Source organism: Nomascus leucogenys, chromosome 21, assembly GCF_006542625.1.
Source record: "Nomascus leucogenys isolate Asia chromosome 21, Asia_NLE_v1, whole genome shotgun sequence".
NCBI lineage: Eukaryota > Metazoa > Chordata > Mammalia > Primates > Hylobatidae > Nomascus > Nomascus leucogenys.
Genome location: NC_044401.1, coordinates 14,962,822 through 14,983,386, shown reverse-complemented (window position 1 = coordinate 14,983,386; position 20,565 = coordinate 14,962,822).

Sequence of the window (20,565 nt, the reverse complement as noted above, 5' to 3'; positions counted from 1 at the left end):
CCACAAATGCTCTATGCCAGCCAGTGAAAGCATCCAGGAAGGGAGTTATACCTTGCAAAGCCACAGGGGTGGAGCTGCCCAAGGCCATGGGAGCCTACCTCTTGCATCAGTGTAACCTGGCTGTGAGACATAATGGAGATAATTTTGGAGTTTTAAAATGTAGCCTTTTTGTTTTGGCCAATTTCTCCCATTTGGAATGGCTAGGTTTACCCAATGCCTGTACCCTCATTGTATCTAGGAAGTAACTAATTTTCTTTTGATTTTACAGGCTTATAGGTGGAAGGGACTTGCCTTGTCTCAGATGAGACTTTGGACTGTGGACTTTTAAGTTAATGCTGAAATGAGTTAAGACTTTGGGGGACTGTCAGGGGGACATAATTGGTTTTAAAATGTAAGGAAATAAGATTTGGGAGGAGCCAGGAATGGAATGATATGGTTTGGCTGTGTCCCCACCCAAATCTCATCTTGAATTCCCACATGTTGTGGGAGGGACCTGATGGGAGGTAATTGAATTATGGGGGCAAGTCTTTCCCATGCTGTTCTTATGATAGTGAGTAAGTCTCATGAGATCCGATGGTTTTAAAAACGGGAGTTTTCTTGCCCAAGCTCTCTTCTCTTGTCTGCCACCATGTGAGATGTGCCTTTCACTTTCTGCCATGATTTTGAGGCCTCCCCAGTCATGTGAAACTGTAAGTCCAATAAACCTCTTTCTTTTGTAAATTGCCCAGTCTTGGGTATGTCTTTATTGGCAGCATAAAAACAGACTAATACACTGGCAAAGTAGTAATGGTGGCCATGGATGAGTGTGTGCCAACAAAGCAACATGGGTGAAGCTGTGGTGAGAGGAGGGCATAGGTAGCCTTGTGTGTTTTGGCAGGGGCCACTCTGCTAGAGCTCTCCAATGGACAGGCATGGTCTGCAAGAAAAGCAGTTTATGATGTGGGCCCCCATAAAGCACCCAAGGCTTCACTGCAAGCAGGTATTGCTGGGCTGAGGCCCTGGGGGAGGCTAGCAGACAGGGGGGCACTCAGATCAGACTGGCTCCAGCTCACAGACTACCCTCTTCTGTTCAGGCCTGGCAGTCCTAAGGTTAAAGTCTCCTGTGGGAGTATGGTGAGCCTTGAGGGTGGGCTGTGCTCCACTGCAGACATTCCTGCACCAAACTCTCTATGCTTCACACAGACTGGTGTCCTGACCCTAGCATCTCTCTAAGTAGCTTTTCCTGTCAGCTCAAGTGCCTGTGGGGGTTGTGTGGTCCCCTGCTGCCAGGCTTCCATGGCAAAAGCAGGCCACTCCTCACCTGTTCAACTCACCCCTTCTCAAGGACTTACTGGGGGCCAGGAAGAAGTCCTGGTGCATGGCAGCCCTGTACAGGGTTTCCAGCTTCCTCCTCTCTCAGCTCAGCATCTGTGTCCTTCTTCTGTCCACTCTCAGTAACTTCCCTCTGAAAATCTGCTCAGAGTGCTCCAGTCTTCCCAATGTCCCTGTCTCCTGGTGGCAGGTATCATCCTGACTGTATCAAATCAGCCTACATTTTTAATTTATCTAGAATGTATGTATGTATGTATGTATGTATGTATGTATGTATGTATGTATTTATTTATTTATTATGGAGTCTCATTCTGTCACCCATGCTGGAGCACAGTGGCATGATCTCCACTCACTGCAACTTCTGCCTCCCAGGTTAAATGATCCTTTGGCCTCAGTCTCCCAAGTAGCTGGGATTATAGGCACCCAACACCACCTGGCTAATTTTTGTATTTTTAGTATAGAAGAGGTTTCACCATGTTGGGTAAGCTCTTCTCAAACTCCTGACCTCAAGTGATCTGCCCACCTTGGCCTCCCAAAATGCTGGGATTACAGGTATGAGCCACTGGGCCTGGCCCCCTAAAACTTATTTTATGTAATTTTTTTCAATATGTCTATCTAGTTTTTCTAAAAGCATATATTGAATCCAGTGCCACATTTACCATCTACTAAAGTCTTATATGTAATAAAGTATCTTTTTGTATTTTTGATTTTACTCCACCAATTTATTTGTATACCAAGAACTGTGCTGCTTTAATTCTAATAGCTTTATAGTATGCTTTAGTTTTCTTTTTTCATAAATTACTCTTCTTGCTTGTGTATTAAGTAAACTACACAATCAACTTATGTAGCTTTAAAAGCACTTTGTTTTTATTTGTATTAGAGCCTCATGCAACACATAAATTAACTCAGAAGATATTAATATTTTATGTTATTTAAGTTTTCTCTCCTATATGATATAAATTTCTATTTGTTCAAACATTCTACATATCTTTCACTTTTATTTTAGTATTTCCTTCATAGAGCCTATGTACTTTTTCTTGTTTGTTCACAGATATTTTTTCTTTCTTGTTGCTATAGCATAAGGATCTTTTCCTTCAACATATGATGTGAGTGCTTGTTACAATATATAGGACACCTATTTGACCCTGAATAGCTTTTTTTCCAGTCATTTTTTTTTACCATTAGTAACAATTGTTTAGTTGATTATTTTTGTTTAAAGTAAACAATCATCTAAAATAATTTTATTTCCACATTTCTATTTTCATAATGGCTTTTTTCCCTTTTGCTTAATTTCATTCACTAGCAATTAGGAAACAAACGTAAATGGTAGTAGTGACAAAAGCCATGCTGCTTTGTTACTGATCATATTTGGAAAGTGTCTTAGTCCATTCTTTCTGCTATAAAAATATCTTAGACTGGGCATTTTATAAATAATACAAATTTATTTTTTAGTTCAGTAAGCTGAGAAATTGAAAATCAGGATGCTGGCAGATTTTGTGTGTGGTGAGGGCCCATTCTCTGCTCTGTAGATGGTACCTTGTTGCTTATTCCTCATATGGCAAAAGGGCAAAAAGGAATGAATCATGTTTTCTCACAATGCAGGAGGAATAAACAGACCTGGAAGCTCTCTGAAGCTGCTTTTATATGAGCATTAGCCCATTCACCAGGGCAGTGCTCTTATGACTAAATCATTTTACAGAAGGCCCCACCTCTTAATAGTAACACCATGGAGATTAACATGAAATTTGGAAGGACATTCAACATGAGTGTTTCAGTGTTTTCAAAAAGTCAAACCATAGCATTGGTTTCTAATGTTTTAAATTTTAAAAAGGGATGTCAAATTTTATCAAATGACTTCATTATCTATAGAGAGGGTTACTTTTCCTGATTCTAATAATATTTTGAATAATATTCATAAATTTTAATATTGAAAAGTGTATATACACTTGGCCTTCATAGTGTATTATTCTTTACTTTGCTTCTAGTTTCTGTTTGCTGATTTTCAGTTGGAAAGTTTGGATTCATATTTATAAATAGGTTTGAACGTTTTTAAAATTTTATTCCTTGCTTTCCTTTCCTTCCCTTCTTCCTTCCTTTTTTCCTCCCTCTCTCTCCTTCCTTCCTTTCTTTTTTCTTTTCTTTCTTTTTCTTTCTTTCTTTCTCTTTCTTTCTTTCTCTCTGTCTTCCTCTCTTTCTCTCCTTTTTATTTCTTCTCTCCCTTCCTTCTCTTTCTTTCTTTCTTTTCTTTCTTTTCTTTCCTTTCTTCCTTCCTTCGTCTTTCTCTTTCTTTCTTCCTTTCTTTTTCTTTCTTCCTTCTTTCTCTTTCTTCCTTTGTTTCTTTTGTTCTTTTTCTGTCTTCCTTTCTTCCTTTTTTTTCTTTTCCCTTTGGCTTTCTTTCTCTCTCTCTCTTTCCTTCCTTCCTTTCTTTTCTTTCTTTTCTTTCTTTCTCTCTTTCTTTCTTCCTTCCTTTCTTTCTTCCTTCCTTCCTTCCTTTTTCTTCTTTCTTCTTTCTTTTTCTTTTTCTTCCCTTTGATTGACTTTCTCTCTCCTTCCTTCCTTCCTTCCTTCCTTCCTTCCTTCCTTCCTTCGTTCTTTTCTTCCTTTCTGCTTTTTCTTTCTCTTCCCTTTGGTTGTCTTTATCACTTTTTGGTATTAATGACATGAATGTTCCATTTAAAAAATCTAAAGTTTTGCTTTATTGTGATTTCATTGATCTACAATATTTTAAAGTTTTGTTTTAAATTAACAGAGTCACTCCTCATGGGAAGACATCTGGGTTTTAACAACTTAGATATATTCTTATATTCTTACTCTTCTCAGGAAGAGATCTGAATCATGAAGACATTGGTAGTTCTGGAGACAAACTGGGACAAAGTCTAAGGGGAATATGGAAGATGCTACTGACAGGCACCATTTAGTTTCTTTTTATTTTGACAGGATCTTGCTTTGTCCCCAGGCTGGAGTGCAGTGGTGTGATCGTGGCTTACTGCAGCCTCAACTTCCTGGACTCAAGCAGTCTGATCCTCAGCCTCTTGAGTAGCTGAGTAACTAAGTGACAGGCACACACCCATGCTTGAATTTTTTTATTATTATTTTTATTTTGTAGAAACAGGGTCTCTCTCTGTTGCCCAGGCTGGTCTCAAACTCCTGGGCTCAAACAATCCTCTCACCTTGCCTCTCAAAGTACTGGGATTACAGGAATGCACCGTGCCTGGCACTTAGTTCCTAGTATTGCCTCATTCTGTACTACAATGGGTTCTTAGATGAAGAAACATTCTGCTGTGTACAGTGTACATAAAAGAGAAGTTATATATTTGTTTCAATGCTTAACTCCATACTTTATAAGGTAACTAAATACTCTTTTACCCATTTATTTCTGTTTTTTTTTTCCTAGCAAGTATACATTGAGCATCTGATATATGCTAGGAATTCTGCTCAGTGCCAGAATACAGAAAAATGTTCATAAAGCAACAAATCCAACACTATCACAGAATCAACTGATGTGAAAACTGCATGCAATATTTGCTGCAGCCAAAGAATGGGAATAAAAGCATTTAGAGACATGAGTTGAAAATACCAGGCAGTAAGTGCCTTTTATCCCTAGAGAACTGACTGCCCAAGGACATGTGCATCACAGCATTACTAATGTAGCAATTAATCTAGTAACTTCTGATATCTCCCAAGTGGGATATGTAGGAGAGGATGAAAGCAGAAGTAGAATAATTTTCCTTTAATTTAAATGCAATTGAGAATAAGAGAAAACAAAAAAGAAAACATGGATCTTGTAGATATTCCAATCTGGGGTGTGTGTGTGTGTGTGTGTGTGTGGTTGTGTGTGTGTATGTATGTGTGTGTGTGTGTTTATATGTGTGTGTGTGTTTTACTGTCTTAATGTTTTTTTCTCATACATTTCAATAATATAGCCTGAGTTCAAAAGATAAGACAAGTAGCCTGATAATTTATTTATTGGTTTTCTACTCGAAATTCTCAATCCAATATTTTTAGATTCTTTCTTTCTTTCTTTCTTTCTTTCTTTCTTTCTTTCTTTTTTTTTTGAGACAGAGTCTTGCTCTGTCACCCAGGCTGGAGTGCAGTGGCGAAATCTTGGCTCACTGCAAGCTCCGCATCCCAGGTTCACGCCATTCTCCTGCCTCAGCTTCCTGAGTAGCTGGGACTACAGACGCCCACCACCATGCTTGGCTAATTTTTTATACTTTTAGTGGAGACGGGGTTTCACCGTGTTAGCCAGGATGGTCTCGATCTCCTGACCTCGTGATCCGCCCGCCTCGGCCTCCCAAAGTGCTGGGATTACAAGCGTGAGCCAACGCGCCCGGCTGATTATTTCTTAATGGCTCAGAAGTAGCCATATAATTAAAAGACCTTAATGGCAACATTTATTTATTTGAATAGAAGTTTGACATAGTCTTGAAAGATAAAATAAGGACACTGCTTGAGCAGACATAATCAAGCTATGGTATAGATGTGGTGTATGCCATGAAGATGTAGACATGTTGTTATAATAGACCAATGTTAAATGATTATATACATGCTTTTCCAGTGCAGAGAAAAACTAAGAAGTCTGTTTGGGGACACTGATATTCTTGAAATCATGGTTTAATTTTGCTCTTTCACCTTGAACACAAGAATTGTTTATTGCCTTAAAAATAGAATATATAATAAACAACCTACTGTAACTTCAAATCATACTATTTTCTCACAATACATCACGTTATGCTTCAAATTAAGGACATACCATCATGATTGATCTTATTGTGATGCAATGTTCTTTTTCATTCAGAAATTTCCATGAAGTGTTTATATCTACAAAAGCTAATGGTGGAGTGAGATTCTTCCTAGGAAAACTTGCCATGTAAGTAGTCCTTGGGAACTTGAGTGAGTGGAAGGGGATCTCACATAGTTTTTTTCCTCAGTGAATATTTGAAGAAATATCCTTTTCAATCTCTGAACTTGTTTCCACCATGGTTTACAAAGTGAAAGAGACTCAAAGAGAAATACTTTTTCCTTTAAAACTAGGAAATTATTAGTCTGTCTATCCTACAATCTTGATTATCCAAACAACAAAATAAATTAGAGGTACAGGTTTCTATCTTGATTTTCCATCTATTATTTTTAGTATCAGCATGGGGCAAATTTCAAAAGAAATACAAGCAATATTTGTAATTATAAAAAGTTTAACAACATACTGTATACCTCACTCTCTCAGGTACATCAAGACTATTGACATGCAGAAGCAGTTCATTTAGGATCATACTGATTTTGCTTTTCTGGTTGATAACATACTTCTCTTGATGTTCTAACTTAAGATATCATTAGCTTGTAGGAGAGAAATGACAGTATAAACTTAGACAAGACACATTTTCCCAAAAAGAAGGATAAAGCTATGTTTGTGACTGCCTGGAGATGTACAATGCCTCCTCTGCTTGATAGATAAGTCTAAGTTTACACCTTTTCAAGGCTTAGTGACATTATCCTTACTGATTAAAAGGAATCTGGGTTGCCGAATAAGGGAAAAAATAACATGGAGGCTTTTTAATCTCTTGTTGACTTGCCAGAGAGCATGTGAATTGAGGTGGGTAAGTATGTTCGAAAGATGTAAAAACTCTTATGGTACCTGTCATGCTCAAAGGGAAAATTTGTTAAAAGTACTTAAATATTTAATAATGTCTCTATTACCTTTCTTTTTCCTTTATTATCTATCCCTGAGCTAAGTCTTACCTACAATACAGTCATCCACAATGTTGTAAATAGATAAATACATGCTGTGTTATCAAGAAAATGATATTACATATAACTGAAAATTAATCCTTTATATTCTAACAAATACTAAACATTGTTAATACTTTATTAATCATTAATTTCATTTGTTCATTTATTAACTTAATATTCTTTTAAAATTGATTAATATCTTTATGGTAGTTCTTAACCATGCTTGGTGACTCGAGAAGGTCATTATGGTGATCACGAAATACACCATAGTTTCATGGTTGCTGAGGCACATCCATATATTTTTCCCTTCACTAAATGACACCATATTTTGACTTCCTTTTTTTTTTTTTTTTTTTTGAGACGGAGTCTCCTCTGTTGCCCAGCCTGGAGTGCAGTGGTGCAATTTCGGCTCACTGCAAGCTCCGCCTCCTGGGTTCATGCCATTCTCCTGCCTCAGCCTCCTGAGTAGCTGGGACTACAGGCACGTGCCACCAGGCCTGACTAATTTTTTTTGTATTTTTATTAGAGACCAGGTTTCAATGTGTTAACCAGGATGGTCTCGATCTCCTGACCTCGTGATCCACCTGCCTCGACCTCTCAAAGTGCTGGGATTACAGGCGTGAGCCACTGCACAAGGTCATTTTTTGGCTTCTTTTGTTTTTTAATTTGCTTAATTTTCTTATTTTTTCTACTGTTCCTTCTTGTTGTCATTGGACTATATACCTATAGAAGTCAAGATTGGCTAGGTGATGCTTTAAGGGGGCCAGGCAATACGATCATACAGTGTTCCAAGAAGTAGAGAAGAAGTGGATATCAGTGAGCACTTATCTATCTACACAATGATCCTGTACTAGAATTTACACTAGAATTATCTCTCATTCATTTGTGAACCAGCACAGTTTTTGGTATATAGTAGGTTCTTATTAAACATGTGTAGAATAAATACGTAAAAGCTGACCCTACCATTTTTGGAGTGCAATATGAGTTTGATGTTATATATGACATGATTTGCATATTTTGGATTTAATTTCTACATCGTACAAGATACTGTGATTATTTTCACTTTATAAAGTAGAAAATTGAATATCATGGAGATTAAGTGACTTCACTATGTTCAGCCAGTTAGTAAGTAGTAAAGCTGAGATTTGAATTTGGGTCTATATGGCTCTAACCTCAGCATCATATATTTGCTGGTTCAACAGTCCTATAACCTTGTCCTCTTGCCTATTTTAATTCATTTAATCTGCTATATCTGAGAAACCAGATAATCTGTGAAAACACATGTACATCATTTTATACTTTGCTTATTTTCTAGTTTTTGACTGTATTCCAGATAGTAGGAATTTATAAATACATACTCAGTTATGGCCCAAACCATAAAGTATACTGATAAAATTCATTCTATATCGAATACTCATATAGTATTTGAAAATTATACAAAAGTACAAATGTGGCTAGTTTAGGAAAACTTGATTATGTTAGAATCTATTAAAATTGGAATAATTTGATCATTTTTCACCAGTCCACTTACATTTGTTTTGGTTTACAAAGTTTGATATGTATTCAATATTTTTAGAAGAATGTCACACACAGACAAGTATGGACCATGTTACACATACAAATAATCTTTCAAACAATGCCTTTTATTACAAATATTATATTTTTTTCCAAAGTACTTTCGATGATACAAGTTGAAATATTGCAAAAAAAGAAAAACAGTCACCAAATGTGGCACATTTACTAAATGGGCAGAAACTCTTTTAATGCAGTCCGAAGTTGGTTTGCTTTTATGAGAACAACCATTGTGACATTTTGCCTGGCCCTATTTTGCATCTAACATTGTTAACATTAAAACAAGGGATGAAAGTTAAGAAGGGCCTTGCTTTCTTCCAAATTAAAAAAAAAAATGCCATTAATGCAAAGAAGGTTGTTGGCTACTATGCACTGAACAGGAAGCTCTTAGAAGCTGGAGCTGAGCCATTTCGATCACAATGACAACACTGGATTCACTTTTTAAATGTGGACTTATGATGCAAAAACAAGAAAAGATTGAAATGGGAATGGGTAAATAAAATTGATGTCACTTAAGAATAATTTGTTTGTTTCAATTACATTAGGATCTTCTTAGCCCCTGTGAAAGTGTATTCCTCCTCTCACTCCTGGTGAAAGTCTCATTTTGCTCACAAATATTTTAACACATGTAAGGGTGTATAGTTGAGTTCTCTGGCTAGAGATAACTCATAGCTGAATTTCAGAAAATAGACGTGGTCTTAGTCTTTTTATTAGAAGATTAGTACAAATGAATGGAAGACTTAGAGCAACTCAACTAATAAGCAAGGGAGACATGTTGATTCTGTTGACAAAGCACATTATTATGGATAAACAAAACCTTCAGAAACTCACAAGAAAGGTCTCGCCTCATTCCAGCTAAGCTGTGTAAAAAGGAAGGCAGTTCGACAAGGTATAGACATTTATTTGAGGGAAGAAAGGATATGTGTTGGCACATGGGTCTTTAACAATACTTTGCTCTTCCCACCTCTCATGTTGCTACCACTTTCCCAAAACTGATCTCCCTGAAAAGGAAATTATTCATATAAAATGCTTAGAGAGGACATGAGTGAGATTAGTGTAGGCTATACTATGATAATTATGGTAACAAACAAACTCAAATATCAGTAGCATAACCTAATTAGGTATACCATGGATGAGATGACTTTTCAGAGCCTCTCCTATCCAAATGGTGACCCAGAGATTTATTCTGTTTGCATCTTTTGCCTGTAACCACTTCCAGGTGATGAGCCGGGGAAGAATGAGCTGGCGGGAACACACTGATTCTCATATACCTTGGCTAGAAATGTACATATATCAATTCAATTCACAGTCTGCTTGCCAAAAATTGGTCAAATGGTTCTACTTATCTTTGAGGGGACTGAAAGATACAGAGAAGCATGTGGAATTTTGGCGTGGATCAATGTATCTACCACAGGGAGCCAGTTTTAGAATGCTCCAACAAGGAATAACTATTTATTATAAGAGAGACATAATAAGAATATTTCATATTTAAAGGCTGCCTATCTTTTAAAATAGGGGAAAGAGGCATTTTTATCTTTGGAAAGACATGTTTTCCCATCCATCCATGTTCATGTAAGCATTTAATGCAGAACACTGTCAGCAAATTTTTTATTTTAAAGAAAAATTGCTGAGCAAGATGTAATCGGGTTTCTTTTCACAGTCATCTGAAACACCTAAGAACTTTTTTTTTCCATTTCACTCCATTTTATTCACTTCTTGAAGTTTTCATCTAATTAATCACATATACAAGAAACAGTCTGAACATTCCTGTTCTCCAAACCATAGCCCTTTCTTTAAATTGAAGTTCAGAGTCCATTTCAGAAAGCTTCTCAAGGGAAATTTCCCTCAATTAACTATGGTTCATTCTTTCACCTGTGCAATCCTCTCCTTATCACTCCCTGTCAGAATAATTCTTTGTATGTATTCATATTAATTGAATACTGACCTATCTCATCTCTTTTAAAGATTATAAAATTCTCAGCGCATGAATCAGGTCTAATCTCAACTATATACTTTAAGTTCCTATTACAGTGCTAAGCATCTGTGGATACTCAGAAAATGTCACTGGCCTATTTATAAGGACTTGGAATTCTATATATAGGGTTTGGAATCCCCCATGACTTCACTAAATTTTTTGATTAATTTTTTCATGTTCATCAAAAAGAACACTTTGATGAATAACAAATAAGTCATTTAGCAGGGTCTGTTTTATAGCCCTTTTCAGCTTTGTAATAATGAAGGAGAAGTTGGAAGAAATGTTGATACTCTAAGACAGTAATGTATTCATTGCATCGCAAAATGTATTGTAATTCTAAAGTACAAAAGTAATTAACATTAACAAGCAAATAATAAAAACAGCATTATCTTCAGAAAACAGCACGTGTAGAATGCAGTTGAGAGTTTGGAATAGGTTGTTGCCAAAAGAAACACTCTGTTTATTTTCCAGCTGTGGCAGTTTGCTGCAAATTTTATGGATCTGAAAGTGTATTCTAACCTAGACCTGTTGATTTTTGATGATAGTCTATAGAGTTTTAAAACAAAAATCTTTTGCCTCATTCACTTGGTCTTACTGAAGTATTTTCTTGCTTTACATACTTTTGTTTTATTCTTTCAATATCATATAAAATAACCTAAATCTACCTTTCCGTGAGTAAAGAGAAGAAAATAACAGAGCAACTGCATATTCTGAATAAATAGATCTTAATTCTAGTTACACATCATTAGAGTCATCATGGATGTGTTTATAAATCCACTGCTTGACCCTGCCCTAAATGACTTTCTTTTGACTGGTCCAGAGGAGTTGGGCATTAGTACCATTTTTTTGTCTGTTTGTTTTTTAGGTCATCTTGGTTTCTTCAAATGTTAAGCTGGCAGCCTGATTCAATGTTATAAAAACCCATCAGTAAGTTTGGCTCTTTTTCTTTGTGTTCAGCTAAAAAAGATAAGAATCTTACCAAATCAAGAACTCTCCCAAGAATCAACCCCATCGATTTCACTCTGGCATTTTATTTTAGTTTTCAAGAGTAGAGAAAGATACATGTAACCAGAATGTGTACAGGTAAGTAAAAATAACTGGGATTTCATTAGATCTTTTACACCTCAGATTCATTTACTTGATTGTGTGTGTGTGTGTGTGTGTGTGCGCGTGTGCATGTGTGCACTTTGGAGGGTTAGGAATGGATTTTAAAATGACATAGGAAACAGAAATATTTAAGCAAACACTTAAAATATTACTAAGATATGTATCAGAATTGTGTGTCTGCTTTGAATATAAATTGCAATTATAGATGAAGGGTCAGTAACTGAGAGTCAAAAAAATCATACTATAGCATTTTGAAAGAAGCTTCTCTAGACAGTGTATTGAGAAGGGTAAGAAACACAGTAGAAAACACCTATTTAAGCCGTGAGCTCATTATGAAGTTCGGGGGGAGGCAACAGTTGATTGAATCCCATTGTTCTGTTGGATTGAAGGTTGTCTAAAAAGCAGGACAGCAAGAGAGAATGAACCAAGAATCATCAGTCAAAAATGATAATTCCAACTAGATCTATGAGCATATCAAGTCAGGATGGGAGAACTAAGGAAACTGAGCAATCAGAATAAGACATTGGAAGCATCAGAGCAGGAGGTAAGTGGTGATCAGAAGAAAAAGAAAAGGGAGAGTCAGTAATAAGGCTGTAAGGTTACAGGGAGGAAGCAGGAATGAGTAAAAGAGACTCAGGGAGCTTCCAAGGTGCTCCTCTTTAGGAAGCTAGTGTGCTGCTGGGCAGAACCAGGAAAAAGGCAGAATTAGACATGTGTATACTAGAATGAGCCCTATATTTATGTATTCCTTCATTCTTTTTTCAACAAATAAGTACCTAGTATGTACCAGGCACTATGCTGAGTCCTGGAGAAGATACAGGTGAACAAGATGGACCTTCTGAACAGCGTTCCTTCTCTATTCCCCACTATGCCTTATCATTGAGAACTTATTCTTCTAGTAGCTTTGGGAGGACAGGCCCCTTAGGTGATTTTTTTGAAAGGTTGTTTGTTGTTGTTGTTGTTTTTTAGCAACAATGCATAATGTGATAAACTGTTATGTTTGCCCTGTTTGAGTTTATATTTCCACAGTCATGACCAATATTCACATTTATCATCTTCAAATTATACTGATTTAAAAAGTTTTTTTTAATTGTGCAATTCTAACTGGTTTCCTCTTGGTAATGAGCACCTGAGCAGAACTGATAAAGTATTCAAACTTCTCCTTGAAAATCCTATTTTAAAATGTGACCAAATGAGATCCCTGCTTTGAGAAGACATGGCAAGAATGAGTTAAGAGCTACTGTCTTTAACAAAGATCACCGAAGAGTATTCCTTCCATAGGCAGTGGGAGCTTCTCATTCCCCCATGAGTCTGGTAAATGCTCATGCACACACTATTGCTGAGGGATAACCGAAACTCAGGAACAATCATATATTTGTATGTTTCTTCCTTCCAAACTCCTGACCCTATTCTAGCTCAGATGGATATGAAGGAGTATGGCAATAAAGCATGTATGCTATGAAATTGTACTAATTGGATGCATAAAGGATCACAAGTGCTGTGCAGAAACTCCATTCAAAGGGCCTAAGGTGTAGACATGCAAAACCTGCTGCTTCAGGTGGGCACTGAAGCTACCATTATAATAGCAGGGCGTGGGCAGGTCCTAGTTCCTCCAGGTCCTTTCCCACATGGCTCTCTCAGCAGGCTGCGTTATGACTTTTACAGGCCCTAAGTATCATGAACCCCTTATTTCATTAAAAAATAAGATTTTATTTTCGATAGAGTTGGTATACAGATAAAGATAGTAATTAAAATATATTTTAATATTTTCTTTCATCTATTATAAAAGTTCACTTTTTTCCTTCTGATTTTGAACAAATGTAAAACATTCTATGGGCTCCTAAAAGTATTGTGAATCCTGGGCAATCTGTCCACTGTACCTAATGGATAAGGTGTCCCTGCCTCTGGGGTCAGTGCCACTGCATACTCCTGCCATCGACTTGTGCCACCTGATTGCCATTTGCTTTTTCAAAATGCAAGCACAAACTTTAGATTCCTTTTTTTTTTGGAATAAAAAGGCTCTTTACTGCTCACAAGGTTATTTCTTATTTAAAAATTATTCCCTACCCGTTGCTTTTAGTAATCCCTCTTTACTCCTATTCAATCCTGGATGTCACAATTAGACAGAAAGCATGAACTTTGTTTTCTTTTTCTTCTGTAGCAGTGGACACTTTATGAGTAGACAGATATTAACTGCTCCAGATCTGTCAAGTAGATGCATTTCCTTTGCTTTTGATTTTCACTGAGTAGAAAAAAACCTCTGTTACTTGTTACTTTACGACATAGAGACTCCACTAAAATAGTTTAACAAAATGAAAATGTAAAGTGAACCACAGCAATGGTGTGACTAGGGTTACAAAGTGGATGATGCATATGAAAGACAGAAGTAGACAGGAAAAGAAAGAGACAAGCAGAGAGACAAAGACAAGAGGCAGAAGGAAAGAGAGAATACAGAGAAAAGTAGTTGCTCTGATAGTAATGTGAACAGAAGTCTAAAAGGTAAGAGTAGATAGTGCTAAAGGAGAAAAACATGGACTTCCACCTTTCTCTTCATTTTCTTCCTAAGATCATTACCTCTAACCACCTCCACTCAAAACAATTTCCCAAAAGTCATGCTTCCACCAAAGTCTTTATCTTCACTAGCCATCAATGGGAGAAAAACAAAGGGTGATAGGAAGAAAGGGATTGCTCTAGTTATTACTTCTGCTTAACAGACTACTCCAAAAATTTAGGGTTCAGAACAAACATTTTTTGTTTCTTTGTTTACAGCATCTTTGGGTCAGGAATTTGGTCATCTTTGGGACAGCAAGACCTCGCCTGTGGTCTGTGTCGTCTGCGGCATCAACGAGGAGGACTCCATGGCTGGAGATGACTCACCAGGTGGGAGCTGGAATTGCCTGGAGACAATTTCACAGTGGTTGAAATCAGTTATGGGCTGGAGTCCTAGTGGGGGGCTGTTGTTTAATGTACCTACACGTAGCATCTTCATGTGGCCTGGGTTTCCATTGCTCACAGCATAGCAGCTTTGGGGTAGTGGCATTTCTTCCACGACAGCTCAGAGTTCCAACAGGGACTGTTCCAAGAAAAACAGATGGAAGCCGTGTGTTCTTTTTTTTAACCTAGCCGTGAAAATTACATGGCATAAATTCTGCCATACTTTTTGAGTTTAAACAGAGACATGTCCTGTCAGATGTATCAATGGGGTGCATGTAGGTCCCACCTCTCAATGGGAAGAGAGTCAAAGAATGTGTGGACCTATCTAAAACCACCACAGACAGGTTTTAGCTAATTCTTCCATTCATTACTTTCTATCTCTGCTGAACATTATTAAGAACATTAGGTTCCACTGGGCGCTGTGGCTCACACCTGTAATCCCAACACTTTGGAAGGCCGAGGTGGGCAGATCACAGGGTCAGGATTTCAAGACCAGCCTGGTCAATATGGTGAAACCCTGTCTCTAATTTAAAAAAAAAAAAAGTAGCTGGGCATGGTGGCGTGCGCCTGTACTCCCAGCTACTCGGGAGGCTGAAGCAAGATAATTGCTTGAACCCGGGAGGGAGAGGTTTCAGTGAGGTGAGATCGTGCCACTGCACTCCAGCCTGGGTGACAGAGCAAGACTCCATCTCAAAAAAAAAAAAGATATTATGTTCAAATAATTCTACTCAGCCTTCACTAAGACAGAAGGGTCTACGCTGTCATAGTGCATTTTTCTTATGTAGAAAAATAACTAATACTCCATCAAATGACCTCCAAATTAAGGAACCCATTCAACCTAATTCTGGGGCTATTATTGAGGAAATGCCCCCATTTTGTTTTTTTGTTTATTTATTTATTTATTTATTTATTTTTATTATTATACTTTAGGTTTTAGGGTACATGTGCACAATATGCAGGTTTGTTACATATGTATCCATGTGTCATGTTGTTTTGCTGCACCCATTAACTCGTCATTTAGCATTAGGTATATCTCCTAATGCTGTCCCTCCCCCCTCCCCCCACCCCACAACAGTCCCTCTAGTGTGATGTTCCCCTTCCTGTGTCCATGAGTTCTCATTGTTCAATTCCCACCTATGAGTGAGAACATGTGGTGTTTGGTTTTTTGTCCTTGTGATAGTTTACTGAGAATGATGTTTTCCAGTTTCATCCATGTCCCTACAAAGGACACGAACTCATCATTTTTTATGGCTGCATAGTATCCCATGGTGTATATGTGCCACATTTTCTTAATCCAGTCTATTGTTGTTGGACATTTGGGTTGGTTCCAAGTCTTTGCTATTGTGAATAGTGCCGCAATGAACATATGTGTGCATGTGTCTTTATAGTAGCATGATTTATAATCCTTTGGGTATATACCCAGTAATGGGATGGCTGGGTCAAATGGTATTTCTAGTTCTAGATCCCTGAGGAATCGCCACACTGACTTCCACAATGGTTGAACTAGTTTACAGTCCCACCAACAGTGTAAAAGTGTTCCTATTTCTCCACATCCTCTCCAGCACCTGTTGTTTCCTGACTTTTTAATGATGGCCATTCTAACTGGTGTGAGATGGTATCTCACTGTGGTTTTGATTTGCATTTCTCTGATGGCCAGTGATGATGAGCATTTTTTCATGTGTTTTTTGGCTGCATAAATGTCTTCTTTTGAGAAGTGTCTGTTCATGTCCTTTGCCCACTTTGTGATGGAGTTGTTTTTTTCTTGTAAATTTGTTAGAGTTCATTGTAGATTCTGGATATTAGCCCTTTGTCAGATGAGTAGGTTGAGAAAATTTTCTCCCATTCTGTAGGTTGCCTGTTCACTCTGATGGTAGTTTCTTTTGCTGTCAGAAGTTCTTTAGTTTAATGAGATCCCATTTGTCAATTTTGGCTTTTGTTGCCATTGCTTTTGGTGTTTTAGACATGAAGTCCTTGCCCACGCCAATGTCTTGAATGGTATTGCCTAGGTTTTCTTGTAGGATTTTAATGGTTTTAGGTCTAACATGTAAGTCTTTAATCCGTGTTGAATTAATTTTTGTATAAGGTGTAAGGAAGGGATCCAGTTTCAGCTTTCTACATATGGCTAGCCAGTTTTCCCAGCACTGTTTATTAAATAGGGAATCCTTTCCCCATTGCTTCTTTTTGTCAGGTTTGTCAAAGATCAGATAGTTGTAGATATGCGGCATTATTTCTGAGGGCTCTGTTCCGTTCCATTGATCTATGTCTCTGTTTTGGTACCAGTACCATGCTGTTTTGGTTACTGTAGACTTGTAGTATAGTTTGAACTCAGGTAGTGTGATGTCTCCAGCTTTGTTCTTTTGGCTTAGGATTGATTTGGCGATGCGGGCTCTTTTTTGGTTCCATATGAACTTTAAAGTAGTTTTTTCCAATTCTGTGAAGAAAGTCATTGGTAGCTTGATGGGGATGGCATTGAATCTATAAATTACCTTGGGCAGTATGGCCATTTTCATGATATTGATTCTTCCAACCCATGAGCATGGAATGTTTTTCCATTTGTATCCTCTTTTATTTCATTGAGCAGTGGTTTGTAGTTCTCCTTGAAGATGTCCTTCACATCCCTTGTAAGTTGGATTCCTAGGTATTTTATTCTCTTTGAAGCAATTGTGAATGGGAGTTCACTCATGATTTGGCTCTCTGTTTGTCTGTGATTGGTGTACAAGAATGCTTGTGATTTTTGTACATTGATTTTGTATCCTGAGACTTTGCCGAAGTTGCTAATCCGCTTAAGGAGATTTTGGGCTGAGACGATGGGGTTTTCTAGATATACAATCATGTCATCTGCAAACAGGGACAATTTGACTTCCTCTTTTCCTAATTGAATACCCTTTAGTTCCTTCTCCTGCCTGATTGCCCCGGCCAGAACTTCCAGCACTATGTTGAATAGGAGCAGTGAGAGAGGGCATCTCTGTCTTGTGCCAGTTTTCAGAGGGAATGCTTCCAGTTTTTGCCCATTCAGTATGATATTGGCTGTGGGTTTGTCATAGATAGCTCTTATTATTTTGAGATACGTCCCATCAATAGCTAATTTATTGAGAGTTTTTAGCATGAAGGGTTGTTGAATTTTGTCAAAGGCCTTTTCTGCATCTATTGAGATAATCATGTGGTTTTTGTCTTTGGTTCTTTTTATATGCTGGATTACATTTATTGATTTGCATATGTTGAACCAGCCTTGCATCCCAGGGATGAAGCCCACTTGATCATGGTGTATAAGCTTTTTGATGTGCTGCTGGATTCGGTTTGCCAGTATTTTATTGAGGATTTTTGCATCAATGTTCATCAAGGATATTGGTCTGAAATTCTCTTTTTTGTTTATGTCTCTGCCAGGCTTTGGTATCAGGACGATGCTGGCCTCATGAAATGTGTTAGGGAGGATTCCCTCTTTTTCTATCGATTGGAATAGTTTCAGAAGGAATGGTACCAGTTCCTCCTTGTTCCTCTGGTAGAATTCGGCTGTGAATCCATCAGGTCCTAGACTCTTTTTGGTTGGTAAGCTATTGATTATTGCCACCATTTCAGAACCTGTTATTGGTCTATTCAGAGATTCAACTTCTTCCTGGTTTAGTCTCGGGAGGGTGTATTTGTCAAGGAATTTATCCATTTCTTCTAGATTTTCTAGTTTATTTGCATAGAGGTGTTTGTAGTATTCTCTGATGGTAGATTGTATTTCTGTGGGATCGCTGGTGATATCCCCTTTTTCATTTTTTATTGCATCTATTTGATTCTTCTCTCTTTTCTTCTTTATTAGTCTTGCTAGCAGTCTATCAATTTTGTTGATCTTTTCAAAAAACCAGCTCCTGGATTCATTAATTTTTTGAAGGGTTTTTTGTGTCTCTATTTCCTTCAGTTCTGCTCTGATTTTAGTTATTTCTAGCCTTCTGCTAGCTTTTGAATGTGTTTGCTCTTGCTTTTCTAGTTCTTTTAATTGTGATATTAGGGTGTCAATTTTGGATCTTTCCTGCTTTCTCTTGTGGGCATTTAGTGCTATAAATTTCCCTCTACACACTGCTTTAAATGTGTCCCAGAGATTCTGGTATGTTGTGTCTCCAAATTTCTTAGGATTAATTCTTAGGATTAATTCTTTTCTGACCCCTCCACATTTTAGTTCACTGCTTGGTATGTATCATTAACAAAATACCTCCTGATTTAATACTAACCTGTCAGCTCCTATGAAAAGCCTTACGTCTCTTACTAGCTGAGCTGTTACTCATACTGGTTTCTTTTCAATACCTATAGTACTTTTTCTTAGATATTTTCAGAACTGTAATTATATACTGTACAATTTATAGTCTCAAGCTAGATGAATAAATAAACGAAGGCTTGAATAAGTTTACTGTTTTTAATTATTTCATGCCCATTGATCTTGTCTTCCAAAGTTTTCAATTCTATAATACGGTGTCACTTCCTCTTGAGTATACCCTATATAGCATTTAACCTTTCTTTATTGATTAAAATAAAAATATTTATTATCAACTATAAACACAAAACTCTATTTAGTAGTATGGTGGCAGGTGAAACATTGACCGGAAGTCTACAGAAATGCCAATATCTTATTTGTGGCCAATTGACTGTGGGTGGCAGAGGGGTAACCTGGAAGGAAAAAGAAATGATGCTTTCTATATCTGTTGTGCTGAGATTGAACTTGAACCTACTTATTAGGAAAAAGAGCCTATGTGAAGGAAAGGAACTACACACCCATTTAGCCTAGTGGTTGGGGTGGGATGAGGATTAGGAAGACGAGAGGAGTTTGTTGTACTTCGGATTCCGAAGTACTTGACTCCAAGTTCAAGGGGATTTTCAATTATCATTACATGAGGCAGTCAGGAACTGTAATAAAAGAATGATGACTATAAGAACATATTAAGATTCTTTGCAATTTGTCTATGTTAGTTATTTTTATTACCCTCTGTCTATTTTTCTGCCATAGTTAACAGCAAAATTATTGACGCTAAAAATTACAGTGGCTTATTCAGTGGCAGCAACCTCCTGGCCCATTCTGTAGGGCTGACTTGGATAAAAGGTCAAAACATCGTAGAAATACAAAATGATTGTGTTTCAGGTGGCTGCCCCAGGACGAATGAATAGTCTGGAGCTTGGCTTCCCCTGAGAAAAACCTTGGAAGAGTAACAGTAGAAAGACAAAGAATAAACAAGCAAGCAAACAACAAAACAACAAACAAGCTTATTTATATCTCTTTGACTTAAAAAACAATTTGGCAGTAGACTATGCTTTTAGAAGCAATACCCTCCACTCCAAAGTTACTACAGTGTCACAGACAGTGACAATTAACTAATGTTACTCAGGGGCCACGACAGAAGCCCAGAGCACTGCAAGGTTTGAGCACTGCAAGTGTCTGTGCACTTACTTATTCTTGTTCCTTTAAACTTTTTTACCCTGTCAGTTGCACATCAAATAATGTCTCTTTGCAAGTGGCTTATACTTCCCAGAGGGGTCTCCAAGGCCCCTGCGCTCATTAGGCCTCTCTACCATCCATGGATTGACCTGGGCATCTGGAAGGAACTACAGCTTCTGTTTCATCCTCCTTCCCCCACCCCATGCCTATCTCCTGCCTAAAGTAGTGGGGAAAATAGTTTTTGTGAGAAAGACCTAAATGCATTGATTATTTTAGAAACATATGCAGATCAAGAACCAGCTATTTGGAGGCAGTATGTTGGCTTCCTCTATAAGCTGGAGTCTCCTTTTTATTAGCTGAAGGTAAAGTATGCCTCTAGCCATGAAGCCTAAGTTGTGTATCATTTCGTGGCTGTTAAACAGAAACATCAATTTTTATTACTTTACTAGCTCAGACTTGGCCCTTCTTTCCTGTTGAATTATATAGGACTGAGACAGGCCTGAACACTAGAAAAGATACAAACATGAGA